Consider the following 16,343-nt stretch of genomic DNA (forward strand, 5'->3'; position numbering starts at 1 on the left):
TCCACCATTATTGTTGTTGAAACCTTGTTGAGGTCTCTCTTGATTCTTCCATGAGAAGTTTGGGTGATTTCTCCATGAAGAATTATAGGTGTTTCCATAGGGTTCTCCTAGGTAATTCACCTCTTCCATTGAAGGGTTCTCAGGATCATAAGCTTCTTCTTCAGATGAAGCATCCTTAGTACTGTTTGGTGCATTTTGCATTCCAGACAGACTTTGAGAAATCAAATTGACTTGCTGAGTCAATATTTTGTTCTGAGCCAATATGGCATTCAGAGTATCAATCTCAAGAACTCTTTTCTTCTGACTTGTCCCATTGTTCACAGGATTCCTTTCAGAAGTGTACATGAATTGGTTATTTGCAACCATTTCAATTAGCTCTTGAGCTTCTGTAGGCGTCTTCTTCAGATGAAGAGATCTTCCAGCAGAGCTATCCAAAGACATCTTGGACAGTTCAGAGAGACCATCATAGAAAATACCTATGATGCTCCATTCAGAAAGCATGTCAGATGGACATTTTCTGATCAATTGTTTGTATCTTTCCCAAGCTTCATAGAGGGATTCTCCATCCTTCTGTCTGAAGGTTTGGACTTCCACTCTAAGCTTACTCAATTTTTGAGGTGGAAAGAACTTTGCCAAGAAGGCATTGACTAGCTTTTCCCATGAGTCCAGGCTTTCTTTAGGTTGTGAGTCCAACCATGTCCTAGCTCTGTCTCTTACAGCAAAAGGGAATAGCATAAGTCTGTAGACCTCAGGGTCAACCCCATTAGTCTTGACAAAGTCACAGATTTGCAAGAATTCAGCTAAGAACTGATGAGGATCTTCCAATGGAAGTCCATGGAACTTGCAATTCTGTTGCATTAGAGAAACTAATTGAGGCTTGAGCTCAAAGTTGTTTGCTCCAATGGCAGGGATAGAGATGCTTCTCCCATAGAAGTCGGGAGTAGGTGCAGTAAAGTCACCCATCACCTTCCTTGCATTGTTGTTGTTGTTGTTGTTATTTTCGGCTGCCATGGTTTCTTATTTTTTGAAGATTTCTGTCAGGTCCTCTACAGAGAGTTGTGCCTTAGCTTCTCTTAGCTTTCGCTTCAAGGTCCTTTCAGGTTCAGGGTCAGCTTCAACAAGAATGCTTTTGTCCTTGCTCCTGCTCATAAGAAAGAGAAGAGAACAAGAAAATATGGAATCCTCTATGTCACAGTATAGAGATTCCTTGAGGTGTCAGAGGAACAGAAAAATAGAAAGAAGAGGTAGAAGAATTCGAACTTAATTAGATAGAGTTCGAATTGTGCATTGAGAAGGAGTGGTACTCCATAAATAGAAGGATGTGGGAAGAGAGGAAGAAATTTTCGAAAATCAAGTGAAATATTTTGAAAACATTTTTGAAAAACTTTAATTGATTTTCGAAAATCAAGAGTGGGAAAGAAATCAAGTAATTTTTGAAAAAGATTTTGAAATTAGAAATCAAAAAGATATGATTAAAAACTGTTTTGAAAAAGAGGTGATTAAAAAGATATGATTGAAAAGTTATGGTTTTAAAAAGATATGATTGAAAAGATATGATTTTGAAAATAATTTAAAAAGATTTGATTTTAAAAATTAATGACTTGCCTAACAAGAAAAGATATGATTCAAACATTAAACCTTTCTCAAAAAGGTAACATACTTAAAATGTTGAATCAAATCATTAATTGATAGCAAGTATCTTTGAAAAAGGAAAGAAATTGATTTTGAAAACATTTGATTGAAAAGATATGATTTGATTTTGAAAAACTTTGAAAACTTGAAAAAAATTGATTTTGAAAACAAAATCCTCCCCCTTGTGCCATCCTGGCGTTAAACGCCCAGAATGGTGCACATTCTGGCGTTTAACGCCCAATGCACTACCTTTTTCGGCGTTAAACGCCCAACCAGGTACCCTGGCTGGCGTTTAAACGCCAGTCTGTCCTTCTTCACTGGGCGTTTTGAACGTCCAGCTTTTTTCTGTATAATTCCTCTGCAGTATGTTCTGAATCTTCAATTCTCTGTATTATTGACTTGAAAAGACACAAATAAAAAATATTTTTGGATTTTTAATAATGAGGAATAATCAGAATGCAACTAAAATCAAATAACAATGCATGCAAGACACCAAACTTAGCAGTTTGTATACTATTGACACTAACAAAATGAGAATGCACATGAGAAATAACAAAACACTCAAGTCAATAGAATTCAAAGATCAAAACAAGGAAATCATCAAGAACAACTTGAAGATTGATGAAGACACATGCATAAATTCGAAAAATGCAAGAAGAACAGAAACATGCAATTGACACCAAACTTAAAACGAGACACTAGACTTAAACAAGAAATATTTTTGGTTTTTATGATTTTGTAATTTTTTTTTTTGATTTTTCGAAAATTAAGTGGAAGAAGAAAATAAAGGTATCAAAATTCTTAATGAGAATTCCAGGAATCATGCAATGTTAGTCTAAAGCTTTAGTCTAAAGGAATTAGACATAGCTAGCCAAGCTTCAGCAGGACATTGTATTCAAGAGCTCAATTGATAAGAATCAATCAGCTTTGGTGATGATAAGAACATCACCTTGAAACACTAGAATTCATTCTTAAGAACTCTGAAGAAAAATACCTAATCTAAGCAACAAGATGAACCGTCAGTTGTCCATACACGAAACAATCCCCGGCAACGGCGCCAAAAACTTGGTGCACGAAATTGTGATCACTACAACTTCGCACAACTAACCAGCAAGTGCACTGGGTCGTCCAAGTAATAAACCTTACGCGAGTAAGGGTCGATCCCACGGAGATTGTTGGTATGAAGCAAGCTATGGTCACCTTGTAAATCTTAGTCAGGCAGACTCAAATGGGTATAGATGATGAATGAATAAAACATAAAGATAAAGATAGAGATACTTATGTATATCATTGGTGAGAGCTTCAGATAAGTGTATGAAGATGCTTTCCCTTCCGTCTCTCTGCTTTCCCACTGTCTTCATCCAATCCTTCTTACTCCTTTCCATGGCAAGCTGTATGTAGGGTTTCACCGTTGTAAGTGGCTACCTCCCATCCTCTCATTGGAAATGTTCAACGCACCCTGTCACGGCACGGCTATCCATTTGCCGGTTCTCAATCAGGCCGGAATAGAATCCAGTGATTCTTTTGCGTCTGTCACTAACGCCCTGCCCTCAGGAATTTGAAGCACGTCACAGTCATTCAATCATTGAATCCTACTCAGAATACCACAGACAAGGTTTAGACCTTCCAGATTATCTTGAATTCCGCCATCAGTTCTAGCTTATACCACGAAGATTCCGGTTAAAGAACCCAAGAGATAAACATTAGAGCCTTGTTTGCTTGTAGAACAAGAGTGGTTGTCAGTCACTTTGTTCATCAGTGAGAATGATGATGAGTGTCACATAATCATCACATTCATCAAGTTCTTGAGTGCGAATGAATATCTTAGAATAAGAACAAGCGGAATTGAATAGAAGAACAATAGTAATTGCATTAATACTCGAGGTACAGTAGAGCCCCACACCTTAATCTATGGTGTGTAGAAACTCCACCGTTGAAAATACATAAGAACAAGGTCTAGGCATGGCCGTGAGGCCAGCCTCCCAAAGTGATCAAAAGATCTAAAGAACAAAGGATTCCAAAGATCAGAAGCTCTCCCCAAATACAATAGTAAAAGGTCCTATATATAGAGAACTAGTAGCCTAGGGTGTACAGAGGTGAGTAAATGACATAAAAATCCACTTCCGGGCCCACTTGGTGTGTGCTTGGGCTGAGCATTGAAGCATTTTCGTGTAGAGACTCTTCTTGGAGTTAAACGCCAGCTTTTATGCCAGTTTGGGCGTTTAACTCCCATTTAGGTGCCAGTTCCGGCGTTTAACGCTGGGAATTCTGAAGGTGACTTTGAACGCCGGTTTGGGCCATCAAATCTTGAGCAAAGTATGGACTATCATATATTACTGGAAAGCTCAGGATGTCTACTTTCCAACGCCGTTGAGAGCGCGCCAATTGGGCTTTTATAGCTCCAGAAAATCCACTTCGAGTGCAGGGAGGTCATAATCCAACAGCATCTGCAGTCCTTTTCAGTCTCTGAATCAGATTTTTGCTCAGGTCCCTCAATTTCAGCCAGAAAATACCTGAAATCACAGAAAAACACACAAACTCATAGTAAAGTCCAGAAAAGTGAATTTTAACTAAAAACTAATAAAAATATACTAAAAACTCAACTCAAACTACTAAAAACATACTAAAAACAATGCCAAAAAGCGTATAAATTATCCGCTTATCAAGCAGCATGTAACATCCTTAATGAAACATGATGGGGGCAATTTTTGGGGTTGCGGAAGCTTAATCTAACTCATTTCTGAAGCTATTTGATGCAGAATTCAAGAAGGAACAATGGAAGAGAAATTAGGAGTAGAATAGAAACATGTTTTAGGTTATATTCTAGAGAGAGAAGCTCTCTCTTCTCTCTAGAACCAGGGTAGAATTAGGTTAGATTCCTCTTAGGGATAGACTTTAATTGTTGCTTTGATTTATTTTCCTTGCAATTTATTATTCTTACATTTTGTTCTCTTAGTTTTATTTACTATTTCCTTTATTTTGTCACTTTTATGTTCATGTACTCTTGTTGGATTTTGATTTCCTTTAATGCAATTTGATGTTTCTTTGTCTATTGTTTTTTAATTGAGTTGCTATTATTGTTATCTTGCAATTGGTAGCTTTTTAGATTTTATATTTCTTGTTAATTTACCATGTTTTTCTTTTTTTGCCTTCCAAATGTTTGATAAAATTCTTGGTTGGATTTTAGAATAGGTTTTGGTACTCTTAGCTTGTGATTGAGGACTTAGGTCCCTTGAGATTATTGATTTCTAGTTCTATTTGTGATTTAGGGTTGTTAATTGGTTCTAGGACCAATTATGTCCACTTGACTTAACCCTCCGATGTTAGAGGAAAACTAAGTGGAATTAATCTTTTGTAATCACCATGTTGTGGTCAATGATCCAAGATAAGATACATTGACTCTTGATCCTTGCCTTGAGTAGCTTTTAGCATTTACATTCCTTAGTTGTTGGTTTTATTTTCTTGTTCATCATCTCAAAACCCCAAAAAGAAACCTCAAAATCAATAATATGCAGAGTTTCCTGCAATTTCTTGAGAGACGACTTGAGGTTTAAATACACTCGGTTTTTATTGGTTTGCTTAAGCGACAAACAAATTAAATCTTTGATTGAGGTTGTTTGTTCAGTTTGGAATTATACCTGCAACGAAATTATTTTAGTGAAAATTCTAGACCGACATTAATCCTATGTCAAGTTTTTGGAGCCGTTGTCAGAGAATTGCATATGTGCGCTTGTTATTGGTTATTGTATATATGTTAATATTGTGAATAGCTTGATTTTTGGTTTGTTTGTTAGTTTTTGCGAGCTCTAGGACTTTGTTTGCTTATTTCTTATTAGTTTTTGTCTTTGTTTTTTCTTCTACTATGAATTCTCACCCTTTTGGCTATGAGTGTGGTTCTAACTATGTTGTAGGAATGGGAATTACAATGAGGGCATGCATCAAGGATGGGACAATCAAAGGTGAGAAGAGCTTCAAGCTTATGGACAACCTTCATGGAAACAACTCCCTCCAATGTACTATGAACAAGAGCCATTCCATGATGCATACCAATCTAATGGCTATGGTGGACCTCTTTGTGGTTATCAACCACCACCATATGCCTATGAACCCGCTTGATCATAAATATTATCGTTGGTCTAAAATTTCATAAAAAATAGATACGTTGCTAGTATAGTTCTAAACCAACAATGGATCCCCAAATTAAATTTTAATATGGTTGTCATAAAGTCAACCCCAATATAAAGTAACCGAGAGTATTGGTCTCGGCTCATTCTCAATAGAATGGGCAAACATGTGCATCAATATTGGTTAGAATTCCAGGGTTGGGAGTCATAACAAGAATTTAAACTACTAAACTTAACATGCAAGGAATCTTAAAGTGTAAGAAACTAAATCAATCAACTAAAGCAAGGTATGAGCAATTTCAATCTAGCAAGAGAACATATAATCTAATTCTACTCTAGAACTAAGTAAACAACTAAACTAACTATAATAAGAATCATGCAATTGAGATTTTTGGGTTTCAAATATGAATAATAATAGGAACTCTTGGCTAGGCATATGAATTGGGGTCACCATCCTTATCTAATAACTATATCTTGACAATTATGAGGAACTAAGCTCATTAAGTCTACTTCTATGCCCGGAGTATGTATAATGTCTACTCCAACGCTTGAAGTACGTCAAATGGCTTGGTCAATCTCAACTCATAAGTCCCAATCCAACTACTAATTGGCTTAGTAGTAGATTGGTGTGAATGGGTATCAATTCGACGACTAAGGGTTCTCAAATCACCAAATCAATTAGACCCAATGACTTAAGATCACCCAATTTCCTTAGCCTAAGCCAAGAGTAAAGGAAACTACTCCATAATCAAAGGAAACATTTCATCAAACACAGTATGCATTAACAAAAGACATATTCAAATTACAAATTAATTGGAAACTACAAATACCCACTAACAATTATCAATAGAAAACAACACAAACAACACTATTAATCATAGAAAACATCAATGCACTAATAGAAATTCAAGATCCACAAAGTTCATAAAATGAGAAGAAAAGGGAAACAATAAGAGAGTTCAAATTCAACACAAGATCTAAACAAAATTATACCTAGAGAACTCAAATTAAGTAAGTGAAACTAAAATTAAAAAGATCTAATTCAGAATTTCAACAGAGGGAAATCAAAATAAATTAGATCTAGAGAGAAGTAAGAGTTTCTCTCTCTAGAAAACAAGAACCAAAAACTAGCTAGAATTGTGTGTAAGTTGTGAATGATTGATCCCCATTTCCTCCATAAGTTCCTGGATCTTTTCCATGCAGAATCAAGTTAGATTTGGGCCTGGAGCCTCCTAGAAATTGCCAGTCACGATTTCATTAATGATGTCACGTGCTAGGCATCATGCGTCCACGTCAGCCGTGCGCGTCATTCGAGTTCTGCGAGCCACGCGTACGCGTCAGGCACGCGTACGCGTCGGTAGGATTTTGCCAAACCACGCGAGTGCGTCTTGTGCTCGAGTCCTAGCTGCGTGCATCCATGCGTTCGTGTCGGCCACGCGTGTGTGTCGCCACCAATTCTCTAAAGCTCCATTCTTGATGTTTCTTCCACTTGTGCATGCTTCCTTTCCATTTTCTAGGCCATCCTTGCCCTATAGATCCTGAATCCATTTAACAAACACATCACAGCATCGAATGGTAATAGAAGAGGATTAAAATATAGCATTTTAAGGTCAAAGAAGCATGTTTTAAACCATGAAGCAAAATTAGGAAGGAAACACAAAACCATGCAATTTATATGAATATGTGCAGAAAATATTGACAAAACCAAGATAAATCACAAAATTGGGGTTTATCAAACCTCCCCACACTTAAACCAAGCATGTCCTCCTGCTAAAAATTAAAAGACCAAAGAACATAGGAGAATGAGGTTTATAAAATGCAATTTACCTACATGGATGCAACTAATGCAAATGCTTCTATCTACTTGGTCAAACGTGAATCAACTCCCAAGAACATATATGAATACATAGGGCTAAGGTGATATGATAATTCGTGAACTCTACCAATTCAAACATCAAAATGACGTGTAAACAACTTGCAAGAAGAAAGCTTGTGAAAGCTGGGAACAAGGAGTTGAGCATCGAACCCACACAGAAAGTGTATCTGCTCTATTCGCTCAAGTGTATAGGGTTGATCACTCAATTCTCTTCTAATCATGCTATCCAAGATTTATTTTTCATCTAACAATCAACAATTATTTGGTGCATGTGTACATTCATCATGAGGGCTTATCTTTAGGTTACAATGGGTCTACGGTAAGGGTAAGGATGCATATATAGCCAGGTGAGCTTGGAATTTGAATCCTTGATTAACCTAAGCTCTCACTTAACACACGAACAACAACCTATACAATTCTAATACACAACCTAACTACCCATTCATTCACTTTATACACACTCATGCATTCTCTTTTAATTCGCAACCCATATGCATTGGTTATTATTGGCTTCGCCTTAGGGCATTTTGTCCCGTTTTTATTGCTTTTTTTTTCTATATATTTTCTTTCTTTTATTTTTCTATTTCTTTTTCTACATTTTTTTCACATTTTCTTCATTTTTCTTTGCTTTTCTTTTAATGAATTATATACAATGGTGCCAATGCATATGATTCAAACATTCAATACATGAGTGTGCACCCAATTCCCAATATTTTCAATAAAAACTACAAAAACACACTTTTACCTCTACCAATGTTCCAAAGTTTCCCTCCCACTTAAATGACAAACACCCTTACTTGCCTAAGCTAATCAAAGATCCATATCCGAGGACATTTATTGTTTTTCACTTAGGGGTATCGATGTGCTAAATTAAAGAACAAAGGGGGTTTAACGTAGGCTCAAAATTGGCTAGCAATGGTAGATAAAAAGGTTAAGACTATTTGGGCAAGTGAGTGGTTGAAATAATGGCCTTAATCATATAAATGCATTCAGACACAAAATAATGGACATATAGAATCAAACAAATCAAGGATTGTAATCATAGAAAGAGAACAATACACATAAGAATGGAAATAAGTGGTTATAAGATGTAACCATACAATTGGGCTCGAAACTCACATGCTTGTGTGTTCTTAGCTCAAAAACCTTTTCCAAAATTAAGTTCTTCAAGTAAGTTTAACAAAAAAAATTTCTCAGATTGGTAGGGTGCCCTAAAAACAGTTTCTTGGAAAAAAAATCATCATCCTAACCAAGTAGTCTTAATAAGAAACAACTACAATGCAAAAAGTGTTCAAATACAAAACTAGCCATGCAATGCAAATTATCCTAATTAACAAAAGAAAATTAAAATTTGGGTGTTGAAAAGAAAGGGTTGTTACCTACGGAAGTCGGTAAACGACCTCCCCACACATAGAAATTTGCACGATCCTTCGTGCTAAAGGCATTTTTTTAGACAAGGACTCTGTTTTTTCCTCTTTTCGGATGGTAAATATTTCTCAGAACATGGAGTGTGAATCAAACCCACATTTGAATTTAAATTGAGATACTGATGCAAGTTCTTCCCTTCTGAATCAGGTAGATTCATATCTGAAAGAGGTTTACAATAAGTTCTTTCAAAATTGACTATTTGTCCCTCTGTTAGAGGTGTTCCCGAAATGTCTGCGATTGAGTAAATAGCTCTACGAACGAATGGATCGAATCGAATTGGAAAATGGAAAGATTTGTACAAGTTATACCCTTCGTCACCACTTTGCGGAAAATGGTTAGATATCAATATGTTAGATACCTGTGACTCGATTGGTGGAATAGTATCTCTCTCCAAGAAAGCATGTTTTTTTTACCGCCGCACAAAGAAAATATTTTGTTCTGAATGAACAAGATATTGAGGTAATATACAAGGTGGGATTGGGGTCGGCACTTTCACTGTCCATCTCTTGAGTGCTCGCTTCACTTTGGTTTGAAGTGGGTGTTGAAGTGTCCGGCTCCTCCATAGGTGGGTTAGCACAACCCAAGAGCTTCTTCAAGTAAGTATAGCGGCATTTGTTTTGCCGCCATATCGGTCTACCTTTTGAGTGAGCTCAACAAGCAGTTGGTGGGATGATTTCTGTGGTGCCGATGAGGTGGTTGAAATGTCGGAGGGAATGACCATGTGAAGGCTTGCGGTTCTCGCAGAAGGCTTAGGATATTTTGCACTCGGAACGATGTCGCCCATTGCTGGAATTATTGCCTTCATGTCCTTAGCCTCGTGGAGAACACCGGCGGCAGCAACCAAATCCGTTACCAAGGCAGAAAATGGGAGGTTGTTCTTAGTGTGGATGCGGCCCATTGCTTGTCGGATGATGAGGCAAGGGATGTTGATAGGCCTCTCAGTGAGTATGCACCAAACAAGAAGGGCTAAGTCTACTGTAATGGATGACTCATGAGTGCTCGGAAGTACATAGTGGGACAAGATTTGGGCCCATGATCGAGCCTCCATAGTAAGCGCATGTGCCTCAATGCACTTAGGCCGGGACTTGGCTTTCCCTTGGGTTCATTCACTACCCTTATCCTCACCTTTGAGTTTGGATTCTCCTTTCTTTATCCCCTTTCTTCTTCTACTAATAATAAGGAACCTCTTTACTGTGACATAGAGGATCCATCTTCTTTTTCTGTTCTCTTCTCTTTCATATGAGCAGGAACAAGGAAAAAGGCATTCTTGTTGAAGCTGATCTAGAACCTGAAAGGACTCTGAAGAGGAAACTAAGAGAAGCTAAATTACAACAATCCAAAGACAACCTTGCTGAAATTTTCGAACAAGAAAAGGAGATGGCAGCCAAACCCAACAACAATAATGCAAGAAGGATGCTTGGTGATTATACTACACCTACTTCCAAGTTTGATGGAAGAAGCATCTCAATTCCTACCATAGGAGCAAACAATTTTGAGCTGAAACCTCAATTAGTTGCTCTAATGCAACAAAACTGCAAGTTTCATGGACTTCCATAAGAAGATCCTTACCAGTTCTTAACTGAGTTCTTGCAGATCTGTGAGACTGTTAAAACTAATGGTGTAGATCCTGAAGTCAACAGGCTCATGCTTTTCTCCTTTATTGTAAGAGACAGAGCTAGAACATGGTTGGACTCTCAACCTAAAGATAGCCTAGACTCCTGGGATAAGCTGGTCACGACCTTCTTGGCTAAGTTCTTTCCTCCTCAAAAGCTAAGCAAGCTTAGAGTGGATGTTCAGACCTTCAAACAAAAAGGTGGTGAATCCCTCTATGAAGCTTGGGAAAGATACAAACAGATGACCAAAAGATGTCCTTCTGACATATTTTCAGAATAGACCATGATAGATATATTCTATTATAGTCTATCTGAGTTCTCTAAGATGTCATTGGACCATTCTACAGGTGGATCCATTCACCTAAAGAAAATGCCTGCAGAAGCTCAAGAACTTATAGACATGGTTGCGAATAACCAGTTCATGTACACTTCTGAGAGGAATTCCGTGAATAATGGGACGCCTCAAAGGAAGGGAGTTCTTGAAATTGATGCTCTGAATGCCATTTTGGCTCAGAACAAAATGTTGACTTAGCAAGTCAACATGATTTCTCAAAGTCTGAATGGATGGAAAAATGCATCCAACAGTACTAAAGAGGCATCTTCTAAAGAAGAAGCTTATGATCCTGAGAACCATGCAATAGCAGAAGTAAATTATATGGGTGAACCTTATGGAAACACCTATAATTCATCATGGAGAAATCATCCAAATTTCTCATGGAAGGATCAACAACAGCCTCATCAAGGCTTTAATAATGGTGGAAGAAATAGGCTCAGCAATATCAAGCCTTATCCATCATCTTCTCAGCAACAGACAGAGAATTATGAACAGAGTACCTCTAACTTAGCAAATTTAGTCTCTGATCTGTCTAAGGCCACTTTAAGTTTCATGAGTGAAACAAGGTCCTCCATCAGAAATCTAGAGGCACAAGTGGGCCAGCTGAGGAAGAAAATCACTGAAACTCCTCCTAGTACTCTCCTAAGCAATACTGAAGAAAATCCAAAAAGAGAGTGCAAGGCCATTGATATAATCAATATGGCCGAACCTAGAGAGGAAGGAGAGGATGTGAATCCCAATGAGGAAGATCTCATGGGACGTCTCTCAAGCAAGAAGGAGTTCCCTATTGAGGACCTAAAGGAATCTGAGACTCATATAGAGACCATAGAGATCCCATTAAACCTCCTTCTGCCATTCATGAGCTCTGAAGACTATTCTTCCTCTAAAGAGGATGAAGATGTAACTGGAGAGCAAGTTGCTCAATATCTAGGAGCCATCATGAAGTTGAATGCCAAGTTTTTTGGTAATGAGACTTGGGAAGGTGAACCTCCCTTGCTCATTAGTGAACTAAATACATGGGTTCAGCAAACTTTACCTCAAAAGAGACAAGATCCTGGCAAATTCTTAAATACCCTGTACCATAGGTACCATGACCTTTGACAAGGCTCTGTGTGACCTAGGGTCAGGCATAAATCTTATGCCACTCTCTGTAATGGAGAAACTGGGGATCATTGAGGTACAGCCTGCCATATTCTCATTACAAATGGCAGACAAGTCAGTAAAACAAGCTTATGGATTGGTAGAGGACGTGTTGGTAAAGGTTGAAGGCCTTTACATCCCTGCTGATTTCATAATCTTAGACACTAGGAAGGAGGAGGATGAATGCATCATCCTTGGAAGACCTTTCTTAGCCACAGCAGGAGCTGTGATAGATGTTAACAGAGGAGAATTAGTCCTTCAATTGAATGGGGACTACCTTGTGTTTAAGGCTCAAGGATCTTCTTCTTTAACAATAGAGAGGAAGCATGAAAAGCTTCTCTCAGTACAGAGTAAAACAAAGCCCCCACAATCAAACTCTAAGTTTGGTGTTGAGAGGCCACAGCCAAACTCTAAGTTTGGTGTTCAATCCCCACATCCAAACTCTAAGTTTGGTGTTGGGAGTCTACAACATTGACCTGATCACCTTTGAGGCTCCATGAGAGCCTATTGTCAAGCTATTGACATTAAAGAAGCGCTTATTGGAAGGCAACCCAATTTTTATTTATCTAATTTTATTTTATTTTCACTGTTCTTTTATGTTTTATTAGGTTCATGATCATGTGGAGTCACAAAAAAAATATTAAAATTAAAAACAGAAAAAAAAATAGCAGAAGAAAAATCACACCCTGGAGGAAGGGCTTACTAGCATTTAAACGCCAGTAAGGAGCATCTGGCTGGCGTTCAACACCAGAACAGAGCATGGATCTGGCGTTGAACGCTAGAAACAAGCAGCATCCTAGCGTTTAAACGCCAGGAATATACCCTGAGGAGAGCTGGCGCTGAATGCCAGAAACAAGCATGGAACTGGCGTTCAACGCCAGAAACATGCTGCAGTTGATGTGTGGAAAACGATCCAACACAAAACTCACCGGCAAGTGTACCGGGTCGCATCAAGTAATAATAACTCACATGAGTGAGGTCGATCCCACAGGGATTGAAGGATTGAGCAATTTTAGTTTAGTGGTTGGTTTAGTCAAGCGAATCAAGTGTTGGTTGAGTGATTTGTGTTTAACAGGAAGTAAATGACAGTAATTGTAAAAAGGGTAGGGCAAATTGCAGTAAATTAAAGAACAGGAAAGTAAACTTGCAGAATCTTAAAGAACAAGAAAGTAAATGACTGAAACTTAAAGTGCAAGAAATGTAAATAGTAGTAACTTAAATGGCAAGAAATGTAAATTGCTTGAATGTAAGAGGGATTTGAGGACTGGGATTGCAGAATCTAAACAAAGAGAAATTAACTTGCAACAATTAATTAAGTAGAGGATGGATTGGATCAAACAGAGATTCAAACAGAAAATGAAATTAACGTGCAGCAGGATTCACAGAAGAACCAAAAGTAAAATTGGGTCTCAGGTCTCAAGAGACTAGGTAGCAGAGCCTAGATCTCTATTTGCCTTCCTAGATCCAAGCTCTCAAAGCAATTGGTAGATAATTGAAGAAGAAGCAGTAAAAGTAACAGAAGTGAAATTGAATTGTGCAGAAAAAGATTTGAAGAGAATTTGAATGGGAATTGAGACAGAATTTCCTCAATTTCTCACACCCAAAACTCAGAAACAGAAGAGTAGAATTGCCCGAGCAAGAATGAGGAAGGAGATCAGTCAATTCTCCCTTAATCCTCTGAACTCTCGGTCAAGTCTCTCAAGAACAATTGCCAAAAATTCAAAGCTCAAAGAGAGTGCAAAATTAAAAAGCTAAGCCAAAGATAAGTCAAAAGGTAAAAGTCTCTAATTACATCAAACTAGCTCCTATTTATACACTTTCTATTCTTGGATTTTTGGATTTGGATGGGCTTTTGAATTGGTGAAGAAATGAATTAAAATGGGGTTTTAATTTGATTTTTCGGCCCATGAAAAGTTGCTCCCAGGAGGCTGCCCTGCCCTTGTGGAGGGCAGGGCAGGATTTGGTGCATGTTGGTGCGGCTTTGGTGCGGCCTGGTGCATGTTGGTGCGCAAAACGCTGCCCTGCCCGCACCGAGGGCAGGGCAGGAAAAATTGGTGCGCCAGAATGTGCCACGGTACGTGCTTGGTGCTGCCAGGATCGAGCTGTGATGCGCAGAATGCTGTCCTGCCCTCGCGGAGGGCAGGGCAGAAAAATTTGGTGCTGCCAGGATTGAGTTTGGTGCGCGCTGGTGCTGCCAGGATTGTGTGTGGTGCGCCAGATTCACTTTTTGGTGTGCCAGATTTGTGCATCAACCAAATGCTGCCCTGCCCTCGCGGAGGGCAGGGCAGTGTTTCCAAAATGCAATCCCGTGTTCGAACCTGGGCGAACGCACACGCTACACCATTTTCCTTGGTTTCTTGGCACGGCACTCAACCTTAGTTCCTTGCTTCTTCCTTGTTCCGTGTTCGATTCTTGTGGCATGCATGGGTGACATTTTTCCTTTGATTTTCTTCCTTGGTGAGCCCGATACTGCCCTTGTGGAGGGCAGGGCAAGGTTCTCTTCTTCTTGTTTCCAAGGCACAATTTTGTGCTCTGCCCTTGTAGTGGGCAGGGCAGAGTTGCCTTCCTTGCTTGGTTCCCTTATGTTGCCCTCCTAGAGGGCAGTGTGCCCTTGTGGAGGGCAATGTTTGCCTCCCCCTTTGCATGCGGCACACTTCCTCTTGCTTTGACCACACTTTCCTTTCCTTGGGCTACACTTCTTAGGCCACGCTTTTCCTTTTCTTTTCTTTTCTTCACCTACAATAAACCAAAACAACCACTCAAAGTATCACTAAATTCAAGAGGCTTATAAATCAATTAAAATCCAATTAAAATTAGCTTAAACCTCATGATTTAACATTAATTTCATGGTGGTTGCTTGATTTAAAGAAGTTATGCATTTTCACTCCAAATCACTTACTTAGGATGCAAGAAAGTGCATAAATGCTAACAAAACAAGTGAAATTAGCTTGAAAAATGGGTATATGATGACTTGTCATCACAACACCAAACTTAAATCTTGCTTGTCCCCAAGCAAGCATCAAAAAAATAAGAGTAAATGACATGAATAAGAAAAGAACACATATCCTTATTAGGCATATAGCAGAACTTGATTTATGGGGTCTTTATGCAGACAATGACAACTCACTTATTGTTGCTGCTACATAATACACATCTTTCCTCAAAGGCTTGCTAAACTTGCTGTTAGAAGACTCACTTTTTAATTACTCCCTTGCTAACTTTTCTTGGCTTACAATGCTTAACAAGCTTATTATTCTTTTGGAGGTTTGGTGTCAAATGTTGCAGTATTAGCCTTTGGCTTTATTTTCTTTTTCTTTTTACTCAACATCTTTCCACCACAGACACATGGCTCATTAATTCTTCCTAGGATCATTGATGCCCAGCATCTCTTTGGATAACTAAATGTTTTGTATCTAAGTTGCTCTTTATTGTGGACTTTCAATTGGCCATCCCAAATCAGTTGATCTAAGTGACCGGGTTTTAAAATACCCCTTAGAATTTACTCATCCAAGCATATCTTAGTACAAGAACACCACAGGCATATGTCCTAGGGTCCAAGCTATTGGTGTCCAGCCTTTATTCTTTGTTTTTCTTGCCATTTTGGCTTTTTCTTTCCCTTTTCTTTCTGTTTTTGTTACCAAGGGCTTTTTCATTATTGATAAGAGTCTTTACAACAGCAAGCTAACTCACAATTGAATGAGAATGATATTATGCAACAATTATTTCATGAGTTATGCATTTAATCAAACACATATACCACCACCAACTTCCATTCATGCTTATGCAACATTGGATATTTTACTTTTCAATTCAAACCAAACTCTTTTATTTAAGCATATGGGAAACAAAACAATTTTCAAGCTAAGTGATGGATAACAAGCATTGTGCAAACTTAGCATTTTTCTAGCTATTTATTAACTAACTAAAATGAAAAGCAAAGAACAAAAATTGCATAGAGTAAAAGAAATAATTGATGGAGGCATATCATGTTTCAGACATGCATCTCCTTATTAAAGACATGAAAGAGGAAATATGAAAGAACTTTGCCACCTTCTAATGGTCATGGCTGCTGCTTGATTCTCCCTTCTTCTTCTTTCTCTTCCCTGTCTTGGAATAATCTTAGATCTCTTCACCAGGACATCTTCTTCCCCAAACAGAATCTAAGAGTCCTGAAAGCCCAACATCTTCCAATCTTT

General features: G+C 38.3%; 2 non-coding genes across 2 annotated transcripts; one reads left to right on the forward strand and one right to left on the reverse strand.

Annotated features, from left to right (window-relative positions):
• The first annotated feature begins 499 nt into the window (after window positions 1-499).
• On the forward strand, window positions 500-603 carry LOC130963825 (small nucleolar RNA R71). The gene has a single exon (XR_009079944.1). It is a non-coding gene; the product is annotated as a small nucleolar RNA R71 (small nucleolar RNA).
• A 10,233-nt stretch (window positions 604-10,836) lies between these two features.
• LOC130964575 (small nucleolar RNA R71) lies at window positions 10,837-10,940 on the reverse strand. Its single transcript, XR_009080663.1, has one exon. It is a non-coding gene; the product is annotated as a small nucleolar RNA R71 (small nucleolar RNA).
• Between the last annotated feature and the right edge of the window lie 5,403 nt (window positions 10,941-16,343).

The sequence above is a fragment of the Arachis stenosperma genome, chromosome 2 (assembly GCF_014773155.1).
Source record: "Arachis stenosperma cultivar V10309 chromosome 2, arast.V10309.gnm1.PFL2, whole genome shotgun sequence".
In the NCBI taxonomy this organism is placed as follows: domain Eukaryota; kingdom Viridiplantae; phylum Streptophyta; class Magnoliopsida; order Fabales; family Fabaceae; genus Arachis; species Arachis stenosperma.